Genomic DNA, 13,598 nt, shown 5'->3' on the forward strand with positions numbered 1-13,598 from the left:
ATCCAATAACGGAAAATAAATTTTTGAATTTAATTTTAATATAAAATTATACTTATTAATTCAGGGATATAATTTTGAATTTATTATTAATAGTAATCAATTAATAAAAAATATTAAATTAATTTTTTTTTATTAATTCGATAGGTTATATTTTTCAAAATAACATACTAAAATTTTTAATCGATATCTCAAATAGTTTTTGAGTTACAGCCATTTCAAGAGTAGCCTGTCAGCAATTAGAATAATCATCATTTTATCTTTGAGCGCGTTTTTCTCGAAACAGCATTTTTCTAATTTGCTGCAGTGATTACTTGAAGATAAATTCATCCAATCACTATCAAATTTTTTTCTGCATGTTCTTTATATAGTTCTCCATACCATGGCCAACCAGTTTTTTGATCTGATCAAAAATCAAATTTTGGCAGGCCAAAAACGCCCAAAATTTTGAGAAAAATTCAACTTTTTTTTTAAAACGCCGCCATTTTCTCAATTTTTGATATTTTATTCGGCCGTAGATCATTGTACGGGCAATATCTTCTAGTTTAATGAGAATTTTTTTTTTTTTGGTTTCATCCCCGGAAAAGGCCGGAATCGCTGCAGCAGTGGAAGATCTTATCTTTTTAGCACCGTCGGAGATCGCGTATAACTCGAAAAATTTTCAATTTTTTTCTTTAAAATTTTTACTGTGAATTCTTAAAATATGTATAAATATACCCTTGAAATTTTAAAACAATTGATTTAGTAGTTTTTTTTTTTAATTCCCAAAAATATTCATTATTTCAATTTTTTCTTTCTCGATTTTAAAAGTTTGAAACAGAAAATGTGTTAAAAAAAATCTGAACGTTATTGTTAAATAATATTTTCGTTATAACTTTATAAAAAAAAAAACAGTTGATTTTTTTAGCCCAGTTTAATTTATTTTAATTGATTGTAAAAATAACCATTAATTGTTTACATTTTTTTATAAAATATTATCAATTAAAAAACAACATAAAAATTTATCAATATTTTTATTTTCATTGAAAATGTTTCTTAATTAGTCCTTATTACTGCGGGTATCTTCCATATCCTCATAAATCTTAAAAACTTCCCTTCCAGACCAAATATAATGAATGGCAAACAATATTTTCCACCATCAAGTCAATAAATATAAAAAATAACAATGTACTTGTGTACAATAATAAAATTTTTTAGCCTTGACTTCTGTGAATAAGAATTCCAAAAACTCAGAGATAAATAAGTAAATATAAGATAAAAGAAGTCGCAATAAAATGACCTGCTGAAGTAAAGCTACTAATTCGAAGAACGTAGCCCATATTCTTTGTTCACTATTTCTTCTTTTCCGTCTGCTGGAGGTCCCAAATATTTTAGCACATTCCTGGATCCGAGTCCTTACAAATTTGTAAGTAAAAATAGTGACAGTTTCTTTGGAGTTTTCTTGAGTAAAAAAAAGAAAAAAATATTCTGGACCTTGCGGTAAAGCTGCCATATAACATCCGGAAAATGAGGGTGGCTCGGGCCGGGGGGCCACTGGTTCATTGTAACAATTTCCGCCATGTGCCCAGCACACGACATCACCACCGATGACTTACTTGCTGCATTGGTCTCTTTTTTCTATGTTATTTATATTATAGTCTCGATCTCGAAGAAAAAGAAAAAGAAGAATAAGAATAAGCTGTTCACCGTACACATTATTTATCATTTTTCATATGGGCTGGACCCCTGTCTCAACATACGGCCCAGTTTGACTAAATGTTAAACTTTCCCTTTATGTTTATGTTTAACCTATGATTTACGTTGGCTTACAAATAAAAAAATCTGACCTTGCAGCTCGGCTTCAACTCGAAAACTGACTCAGAATTTTTCGGTTAGGTAAAATATGGCGGGAATAACCCTTTGGAAATAGTCGACTGTAACTGAAAGAGGTAATAAAGGTTTGACAACAAACATGTGTTTTTGTGTTAAATGCCTGTTTGACTTTCCAAATTTAAGTCCAGGTTAAAGTATTTTTAACAAGGAAAAATTTTATGGCGTTACGGTTTAATTTTTTGATAAATTTTATTTTTGAATCCGAAGTTTTTTAGGCTCCGTGTTATGCAAAAAGGTCTGTTTTTGACAGAGGTTGGAAGATTTTATTTTTTTAATTTTTAGCTTGTATCTAATAAACTTTAAAATTCAGAAAAAATAATATTTATTAAAGAAACGAATTTTGAACAATTAGATTATTTTAAATATAATAAAAAAAAATTCTTAAGTCAGGTAAAATTTAATAAAAAAAAAAAAAATTTCCAGTAATTAAAAAATTTTCCTTTTTAATTAAAAATGATCCAAATCTTCAAAATATTTTTTTTCATCCAAAAATTTTTTCGACTCAAATTTAATTTTCCTTTAGTGTATTTGCATAAATAAAATTATTTTATCCAGCAATTTTTAAATTATCTTTAATACTAAAAATTTTGAAAGATTTCAAAATTAATTTCTCAAAAATTTATAAAATTTAAAGATTTATAGTTCCTCTAAAAAATGATGAATAAATTTATTAATTTCAGGTCAACAACCTAATTTAATAACTGGAAAGAAAAAATTGAAAAATTAATGCTTAAAAAAAATTCAAATATCAAAAATTATTTCACTCAAACTTTTGTACACATTGAATTTTTATACCATACCGAAGATTAATGAAAACTGTTTGATAAACATGATCAGTGATCGTGATCTTGATCATCAATCTACTTTTATCGTCGATCTAAACACAAAAACAAAAACCAATTATTATTTATTTCGGGAGCGGTAAAACCAAAAAGCGGTAGCGCTTTGACAAGATCTCTCATCAATTTCGTCAACGAATAGAACGGAGCTTGCATATATTATAAATTATTGCCAAAGGTAAAAACCTGTAAAGTTTATTGTATGTAAAAATATAATCACCGATTCCCAGGAGTAAGTTTTGTAGTCTTTATGTTCTGTATCTCGTGTATTAATAACTGTCTCGAGAGGCCTCCGAAATAAAGGACGTACATCCTATTACTATAATATAAATGTTTGAAGTAAAACGCTGAGCAAGGACTAGACAAACGGAGACCGCAGATAGAGAATCATTTAAATGTTTAAGTATTCCCCAGATAAGATTCCCGGAGAAGAAACAGAGAAGATAGAATAATAATAGTAGTAGGAGGATAGTAAGCCCAAAAAACGTTGAGAAAAAATAGGAAGATGAGTTGCAGTAAAGGAGCGAGACGAATTCGGTGTTGACCCAAACGAATCCATCAAAACGACACGGAACTATTAAGAGTGAAAAAAGAGAAAGTGGTGTTTGAATTTCTTCGGGCATAATATCGGATCCTTCAAAAGTTAACGATTATGGCGAGGCGAGGGTTTTGATTTTTGCAGATGTGTCACGTGGAAAATTCGAAAGTCCGTTTAACTGCCGTGTTAATAAAGATTTATGTTTTTTGAGAGTTTCAATGAGACGGAGGCTCAATAAGACACCAGATACTTTTGTTCACTGAATTTTTTATTTTAAATAAAAAGTGTTTTGTCAATTATTTTTTTTTTTTTTAATAAATATTGCACAAAAATTTTGTATAAAATTATTTTATTCAACTATTTTATTATTTGTGTATTAATTTTCGATTGAAAAATAAAATTTAATGAATTAAAATATACAAGAATTTTTTTTACTGCTAAGTATATTTTAAGGATTAATTAATCCTGTTAATTTGATAAAAATAACCTGGAGACCTTGAAAACTTTGCGAAAAAATATTTTAATTTAAAAAAATCGTAGAAGATTTTAAACTTGAGACTCTGAGGATTATAAAAATGCCGGCGAAGACATAAAAATAATCATGTGGATAATTTTAATCTTTGGTCAAAGTTTTAAGAAATTTTTTTGTTTATTAAAATTCTTAACTATAGAAATTTTGGTCTGTAAAAATTTTTTTAAATAAATAAAATTTTATCTGGTACAAATTTTATCACTAATATATCCTTTGGCTGAGCGTTCGACTCATCGCTACCTTATATTGTTATTTTTTAAAAAATATAAAACACTTAAACAAGAATCCGTTAAAAAATAAGGAGAATAATAAATAACACGCATAGAATTCAATTATTCAGTCACATTTATGAGCTTAACTTTTTGTTGGATCATAAATTCGGTGGCAATAATTTAATCTTTTGAATTTTGTGTCTAGTACACTGTAAAATTGACTCGTATTGGCCGTTACTGCGTAACTCTGTAACGAGTAAAGGTTGATAATATAAGTAAAGATCTATGGACCAAACTCAGCAGTATTTCTTTAGCTAGTTACATTGTACAGTGTATTTATATATAGTTATAAATAGTTTTAGGTTGTAGAAAACTCACATTGTATGACTACCGATACTTATTATTTGTGACCTTGGACTCGTTTGACTCCAGCAGACTATTACTGCCAGAAGAATACGACAAGACATTACCTCAACAATTTATACTACCCTTCCTCGCTTTAGTGAATTCTATTTTATTTTTAAGGCTCTACTTGTGTTGAGCTCAATCCTCAATATGACGTTTTAAATCCTCGTTAAATATTTCAAAGAACTTTAACTCTTTTAACTCACACTTAAATTATTTTTAATAAACGAATAAAATTATTTTTAACAATCGGATAAAAAACTTAGTTTTATAAATAGATAATCTTGGGCCTGATCGAAAGATTTTTTTTTTCAAAAATTTCGATTTTTTATGACCAATTTAACTGTTGATTTTTTATGAGTGTGAATTTAGCAGACATCTGATAATTTTTTAATAATTTATAAACAATTTATTTGTCACAGAAAAAATAGTATAAAAAAATGCATATGGAAATTTTTACAATTTTTTAGATTTTTTTTACAACCATTAAGTTAAAATTTCTCAAAAATTAGCTGTCTGCTGAATTCACTTTCATGATTTTTTTCCGAAAATCTAGAAAAAAATTTCCTGAGGCCGCCATTTTGTTAATTTAAAAAAAAAAAAAAAGCTTCGATCAGGCCCAAGATTATCTATTGGTAAAACTAATTTTTTTATCCGATTAATTTTAGATGAATCTCCAAGGACTTACGATCGTCACCGCAAGGACCTTTTTTTGGAACTGGGTCAACACAAACATCTATAACATTGGGAATTATAAATTTTTTTTTTTTTTCAAATTTTCGTGACTTCAAGTCAAAACATTGTGTAATAATCCCATATAATTACTTTTGTAAAATAACATGATTTAACAGCAAAAAAAAAAAATTACTGAAAATTCTCATTTTTTCGTGTTTTTGACTACCCCTAACCCATTAAAGAAGAAACGTAATTTTGTATCAGTACATAATATAAAAAAGGGTTGAAGGTAATAAAATGAAACTAATAAGACACACAGGAAATGTGATGAGAGAGAACGAATAACTAAAATAAAATAAGAGTCCTGGGTATATTTCTACACTAATGAAAATGAATTGAATGAATACAAGTGATGAGTGGGTAAAGTAGAACAAGAGCTTACGTACAATATACAATATACAATATACAATCAGCTATAGGTATGTATGTACCACATACCCTAGTACAAACGAAGTATATACAAATGTATGAGTATACATAAGTACATTACGACCGAAAGTACTTGATGCAGTCTGGTCCTTAGTGGCGGGAAGTGAGCATCATTTGCAGTACCTATATCCTCAACCTTGTTAGGTTATACGAATCTTTTCTTGTGCCATTCTACCAATTTGCCCAATTGAGAACTTGTATTGTTCCGAAATCTTGCTTATGATTCATGATACTTTCACACTAATTAATTGCATTGGCACTTAGCTCAATTATCCGGTCAATTAAAAGAAATTACCCGGTTCTGATGAGTATAACCGATGATATTCTCAAAGAATTTTGTATTCAAAAAATTTCAAAGTATGTATGTATGTGTTTAAATGTTATGTATTAATATTTAATGTATAAATTGAGGAGATAAAAATGAATATTGTTATTTACAATTGACATTATTATTTTTTTAGTGGACGCGAGATTGGGGGCCTGCTATAAACTTATACATTTACGGGATACTTGAGTCGTAATGTGCTAGATGTCTCCATACTTCGACAGTCTAATGACAAGACTACGCCTCGTCTCTTGAATTGAACAAATTAAATGCATGCATATACTTGATTTTCTGCTTTTGGAAATGCTTTTTTAACACTCAACGTTTATGGAGTTTTATTAATTGTAAAAGTCGATGCAAAATCTTTTAATACTTGAATTAATTGTGAGAATAATCAAAAATTTTTTTTTGGAGTTTTTTTATGACTAAATATGTTTTTTTAGATAAATTTAGTGATTGAAAAGTTTATTTTGGCTTTTAAAGATGATTAATTAATAGAATAAATTTTTTTTTTATTTTATAGGGTACAAGTGAGTGTAATTATTAGAGCCAGGAATTTTTCCTTTATTCTAAAATAATAATTAATAATTAATGACGTCAAATTTTTGATATTACGGCGGAAATATTGGTCGTAAAAAAATTATTTTGAAACAAAATTTAATTTGATGAAAAAAATGTCTGATTATTTTTTTTTAAGACGAATTATAAAGCCGTAATTTAAAAATTAAGATTTTTATACTTAGCAAAAATTTTAATCATTCATTATGAATCTTAATTGAGGAATTACAGTGAAAATATTGAACGTATAAAAAAATTAAACTTTTTAAAAAATTTTTTCGAACTTGAGGTAAAAATATAAACACAAATTTAAGCGCAAAAAAAGAACATTTAGCTCCGGATTACTTTGCCAACGTATACCCATAGACCGACCAATTTCTTAAAAATTTATTGAGCATGAAAAAAAAACCTTTTTCTTTAAAGATTATCCTCATCCAGCTTGTCATTTTCCAGAGCACAAAATATTTAGAATAAGTTTGATGAAGGAGAAAAAATAAAATAAAAACATAAAACGCTACCGCTCTTTAAAGTGACACGAAAAACTTGAGAAGATTTGTCATGCAGAGATCGGTAGAAACGATGTGATCTTTTGTGGTGTAACGATCTTATCATCCGGTCATTAGGGAACTACAATCAATGTCAGAAGATCTGATCGCACAAGACATGTTTCTTATCTTTCAATTTATAAGACAAATCGTGGGTATTTATTGTACTCCTTGTTATTTTATCAAGCTTCAAATTTCTGAGCTTCACGGAATATAATGCGCTTCTATACTTTTATTTTTATAAAGTTGTCCTAACTAAAAAGACCTGTTGTCCAAACAAGATTGTTTCATGTTAAAATTATAAATTATAAATTAGTTAATCACGTTTTATGCCCACTATAAAAAGACTTCGTACAATTTCGAGTTTTATAAATCATAAATTTTTATTTTCCTCAGATGACATGACCTTTTTTAAAATAAATAAAAATTATATATATATATATATATATATATATATATATATATATATATATATATATGTAGTTGTAGAATACTAACCGATATTTCATTGTCACCCGTATCCTCTCTCTATTCAAATTAGAACGACCTCACCATTAAAATCTCACTAACTTTGTCCATACATATACACACACAACTAATTTTTTTATTTTTTTTTTTTTTTTAATAATTTACATTATCATATTCTCTGAATTTTTCAATTCTTCATTTTATTTTTTAGGGATGCTGTAAAATATATATATATATATATATATTTTCTTAATGAGTGATGACTACACAACTTAAAACACACACAGACAATTTTTGAAAAAGTTATTTTTTTTTTAAGCTGAAAAATACATCCATAATTTTTTTTTAATTTTGTAAATTTTTAATAGAATTTACAAAATTGTATTTTTAGATCTAAGCTTGAAATTTAATTAGAGTATTGTTTTGACTTGCACAAATTCTAAATTCCATCGAATTGACCTGTATATTTTATCCATGTGATTATTCTAGCTAATATTCATTGCATTTAAATACGATTGATTGAAAAAAAAAAAAAAAAAAATTATATAGCAAGAAAAAATTAATTTAATTGAAGAGAAAAATTAAAAATGACAAATTTTTATTAATTTGAATAAATTTTACTTAATTTAGAAATTTTTTCCGTTCAAAAATTTTTCTATTATAAATTAAGTTATTTTTTTTTTTGTATACAAATTTAAAAAATTATATCATCAAACTTTAACCACCTGAAAATCTGTAGGGTTGCAACAGTATCTTTATCTTCCGTAAAATTATATGAAGACATTATTCAAAAGATTAATGCTACAATTTTTCCGGAATAATAAATGTAAATAATTAAATACCCATAGAAAAGTATTTCCTAGGACAAAGCGTGTTTTGTAGTAACCTAAAATAGTAACCCTCTTAAAAAATGATCGGATAACCCCCGGGGTGTAACAGATGCAACTTTTCACCCTACTCATCCCATCGAAAAGCTGAGAAGTATCTACGAATTGTTGGATTATATGTATATCGTAGGGGTTGTTTACATTTTGACTATACTAATTTTTTATATTTTTATTTTCTGTCTTAATCAATTTCCATTTCCAATACAGATCTCTATCTTGAAATCGGCAGATAAAACCCGCATTTTTAACAACTAAACCCGGTTATTTTTCTTGTTAAAAAGTTTAACAGATGTGACTTTTTCTTTATTTTTTGTTAAAAAAAGTTTCAAAAAGAAAGTTGGCTTGAGCCAAAGAGAAATATTTTCTTTAAGCTACACTTAAAAATATTAATAAAATTTTTTTTTTCAATTCTAAAATTTATTTATTGTGCCAATCTTTAGTAAAAAAATTATATTAATTTTTCGGTATTATTTAATTAGTTCGGTATTATCATAAAAATTAGAAAATGCGTGTGTAATAAATTGATAAGCTTTCTGATAAAATGAATACATATAAAAAAAGTAACATAAATAATTCAGCGATGTAAAATAAATTTATTTTACACCAGGTACGTTCAATTTAATGACTAAAAGTAAAAAGCAATAATAAATATTTCCCAATAATAATTTACTGTATTTACATTAGTGTCTCCGCAGGAACCCAATAAATCTCAGAAACAATATTTCGACAACATAAAAACAGCATTACATGATTATGATTATTATTATCATTAAAATTGGTTATAAAAATATATCAGAGTACTGTAATAAATAATAACAATGTGAAATGTGTCACAAAGAAAGAGTAAGAGTGAGAATATAATAATAAAAAAAAAAAAAGTCAATATGTAATTTGAATTTATTCAGTCGTTGGTAAAAAACGCTAAACTGCAATACGTGTTGCCTTGTTGCATTGTGGGGTACTTTGGCCTGGTAACGATAGATGAAAAAGAAGGTTGTCGTTTACAAATTAAAAGCACTTCCGATGAGTAATAGCGATTGCTCAAAGTGTAATGACCATAGATTTATATAAGTGATCAAAAGGAGAGAGAATTACTGTGAGTAAGATGACGGAGAAGGAACCAAACAAATAAATAAATAAATAAATAACAAGCTAGTGCATATTACTGCGGACTGTATAAGTGGTAATGCTCCTGAATCTAAGTATCGCAAGAAATTATTTTTTTTTTTTTAGATTTAACATCTGACGAGTAATTACGGACTAATGTACCCGGAGATAAATCGACGGTTATAATCATTTTTATCTGTTTGATTTCTGGACAAAATTTTTTTATGCTAATAAAACTACACGTAAATATATCACTTGAATTATTAGTTATATATTACGGACGTGTGTATGAATTATTATTGTTATTTTTGTTTTACTTATAAGAGTGCCGGATGATGAACGGAATTCATGCGATGGAGTGAGTTGAGCATTAATCGAGCCCTTTCTGATGATGCTTTTATGATTAATTAAACGTAATGATGACGCTCTTCGTGAGCAATGACCCGCTCGAGACAATAAACCACCTCCTGTGTCTTGCACCCGAAAATATAACTACATTCATTTGCTTTTTGTAACTCTTTTTTTTTAATTTAAAAATAATAATTTTTTAGTTAATTGGCTATCCAGTCTAATACAACAATTATTTCTCTAATTTTTCGTAATATTGTTAGCTTGTATTTCTCTTCAGGCATAAACAATTTAGTCTGAATTATTTTTTCAGCTAAATTTATCTTTAATAACAAATTTAAATATGAATTATGGCTAAATTGTTTATGTCTGGAAGGAAATACAAGCTAACAATATTACGAAAAATTAGAGAAATAATTGTTATATTAGACTGGATAGGCAATTAATTGAAAAATCTAAAAAATATTATAAACCAGTCTTTAGAAAAAAAATAAAGTGTACCATCGGCTTTAAAAACAACTTATTAAATAGTAAGAATTGTATAAGGAAAAAAATTATAAGTGAAATGTGTAGAAATTATTACATAAAAATGACACGGTTATTTGAATTTTATGCAGAAAAATAAATCAAATTTGCAGGTATAAATTTGTAAAGATTACTTGGTTAAATAATGTCATATTTACAAAGAAAAATTATTTAATTTACAGGATTGAAGTTTAAGTCGACATTTTGATTCATAAAGGTTGCTCAAGATAATGTGTAATGCAGATATGCTTTACCTAATACTATTATCCTATATTATAGCTTAACTTTTAATAGTTTTGTATTATATTACATTATATTATTATATTGTATTGTATTATATGTATATCTAATGTAATAAAATGAAGAACCGGATTCCTCGGATTCCCGATACCTGTAAACAAGCTGGCTCCGTATAATATTGTCAGAAGTAGAAGGTGTAATCTCTGATCGGAATCGGGTTTTAGTTTAACGGGGACTGCTCAAAAGCTAATTCGACAAGATTATATCCAGATAGCTAATTTTATTGATAGACAAACTTATCAATTAAGTACCCAGCTTGTAGATATGTATAACTGTCACTAATTTTGTAAAAGACATGATTATTTCCGTGTATTTATTTAACATGGAAGACATTACTTTTTGTAATGATCCGAGAATCAGGACCTGTACCCCGTACGGACGTCTGATCATCACAATTTATCGACAGTTTAAAATTTTTGTTATGTTACGTCGAGTCATATCATGAGTTATGAGATTTTTGAACCCTGTAATGTAGGCGGTTGGCTTCTTGGAAAATCTCGAATTAAGATTATGGTAATAAATATCTGGATTACCTATTGGTGAGGCTTCTTTTCTTTAATTCGGGGATTTTTAGATGATATAAATTATGAATAATTGAAGCATTCTAATTCTGATTAGTTAGTTACAAAAGTCATTATTTTTCTGTGAAAAATTTTTTGATATGGCTCAATATGGGTAACGGTTTTTTTTTCTCTTGATATTATTTCTCGCGTCATAATTTCTCAGTCAAAAATATGTCGCTATCATAATTAATCCTACTAAAGGCTAATCTTGCCATATTTTCTTGTTTACGGCAATATGTAGATTTTTGTGTGGCTAATTTCTAAGTCAAACATATTTGATAATATTGAAAAATTATTTATACAGATATTGGGCTGAATATGACCATATTAAGAAATTTTTTCACAGAGTTAAATTCAGAGTATCAAATTCTAAAATAAAAATAATTTTTTATCATTGCAAGTAGCTTATATTAAATTAGTTTTTTAATTTAATTTTTGAACTGATTTTAGTTTAATCTCTACAATAAAAATACATGAAAGTGTGAAGTTAGTCAATAGCCGAAATCGCAAAAAATGGGACCTGATTCCTTATTGGTCGAAATTAAGGCGTGCGCGTAGCGCGCTATTTAAATTTCCAGTCAATTTTAAATGTTACATTAATTGAAGTACACTTTTATAAAAAGACATATTAAATTATAATAAATAATTTTTTTACTCTAATATATAGTGTGATATGCAGATATGAACGAAAATTGAGAACTAAATATATTTAAACATTTTTTCACGGGTACAAAATCTTGCACTGTAATATACACAGAAGATAACTTTTTAAAATTTACTTCTGTGCATACAAACAGGTGTTCCCAGATTTCATCTCGATAATCCTGAGATTAACGATTATCCTGTTAATATTGATGAAAAGTCAGTCGAGCAAACTGTAATTGTTAAAACTGAACCTCAAGATTCAGGCTCATTCGAGGCTTGACAGTTTTCAAATCCTTAGGGTATATATATACCCTGGCAATTACAAATATAACCATAATCTCGGATAAGACAATTAAATCCGGCACTTGCTTCGTCAGTACCCAAAAATTTGCTGTTTACACAGCACACCACGACAATGTTAACAAGTCAAACTCTACCTTCGGATACACATACTATTTTATCAAAGATTATCGGCCTATTATCCTTTTCGGCCGTCCTAAGATTCTAAGATCATCAACATTTACCCACAAGTCTGACTGATGCTCACAAACTTCTCGTCTTCAGACCTAAATTCTAAAAAGATTATTTTATTCTCCATTGTTATTATTTTTAGAAGAGTTTTAAGTCTTACGTTTGGAGAAATTATTTTTAAGGATAATTAATTGTTTTACTTTCGCCAAGAATAACAAGTGAAGCTTTTAAGCAGTTAAATTTAATCTTCAAATTATCTAAAAATACTATAGCAACAATCCTGAAACATTTTCAGTTTCTTTGTCTAGGATTCAGAAGTAATGAAGATTTTTTTTTGTAACAGAAGAAATAAAAGGCATTCAGGATTGTTTTTTTTTTTTTTTCGATGTTTTGAAACTTTCGACATCACTTAGAGGAAAATTGTCGGTACCTAGAAACAATAAATAAAATCTAAGGCACAATTCTGTGAATTTAAAAATCCTTTGAAAAAAAAAAAAAACAAATTTTTTTTACGGTGAAAGTTTATTTTTTTTACCTAATAAAATATTTTATAATTTAAAATTTAAAAATTTAAAATTTTATTCCTAGCTTAAATTTTTTTCGTATAAATTTAAAATTTTTAAATTGATTATTTTAACATAGGCTTGAATTTTTTTGCATAAATTTTAAGTTTAGAAATTTTTCTCAATTTACAAAATGTAAGTTAGTACATTTTTGGGAAAAAGATTTTCAAAACATTGTAAAATTATTGTCCAACATAAATAGTCATTTAAAAAATAAAAATTTTTTAATTGAATAAAACATACTTTTATTTTTAACTACATTTGTTTTAATAAAATAAATAATATTTTTTAAAATAAAAAAAAAATTAGCCTTAAGTACTTAAAATGAAATTAAATTAATTACATAGTTCATAGTTCGAGTAATCACACTTTTCACGCACTATTCAGTTAAAAAATGCTCATTAAAAAAAAATGAAATAAATCATTTACAGCACTTTTATTATCGACGCAATCTAAAGAATCCTAAAATATATCGAACATTCATAAATTAAAAATAATCTATTTATCCAAATATTAACACTCTGAAATCGACACCGTAATTTACTGTCCTTTAGGTAATTACTTTAAAGGCTCATTAAGCAGCACAAAAAGAGAAGGAAAATCACACGATAATTCAAAATCCAAATATTCTATTTTATCTTTTAAAATTAGTAGCAAAAATTTAAATTTAAACTTAACACACAAAAAAATACAAAATATATAAATACACTTATTCCGAAAATCTGTCTACTAAT

Source organism: Cotesia typhae, unplaced genomic scaffold (assembly GCF_013202065.1).
Source record: "Cotesia typhae breed Kobodo isofemale line unplaced genomic scaffold, CoteBio_Ctyphae scaffold_13, whole genome shotgun sequence".
Classification (NCBI taxonomy): Eukaryota; Metazoa; Arthropoda; class Insecta; order Hymenoptera; family Braconidae; genus Cotesia; species Cotesia typhae.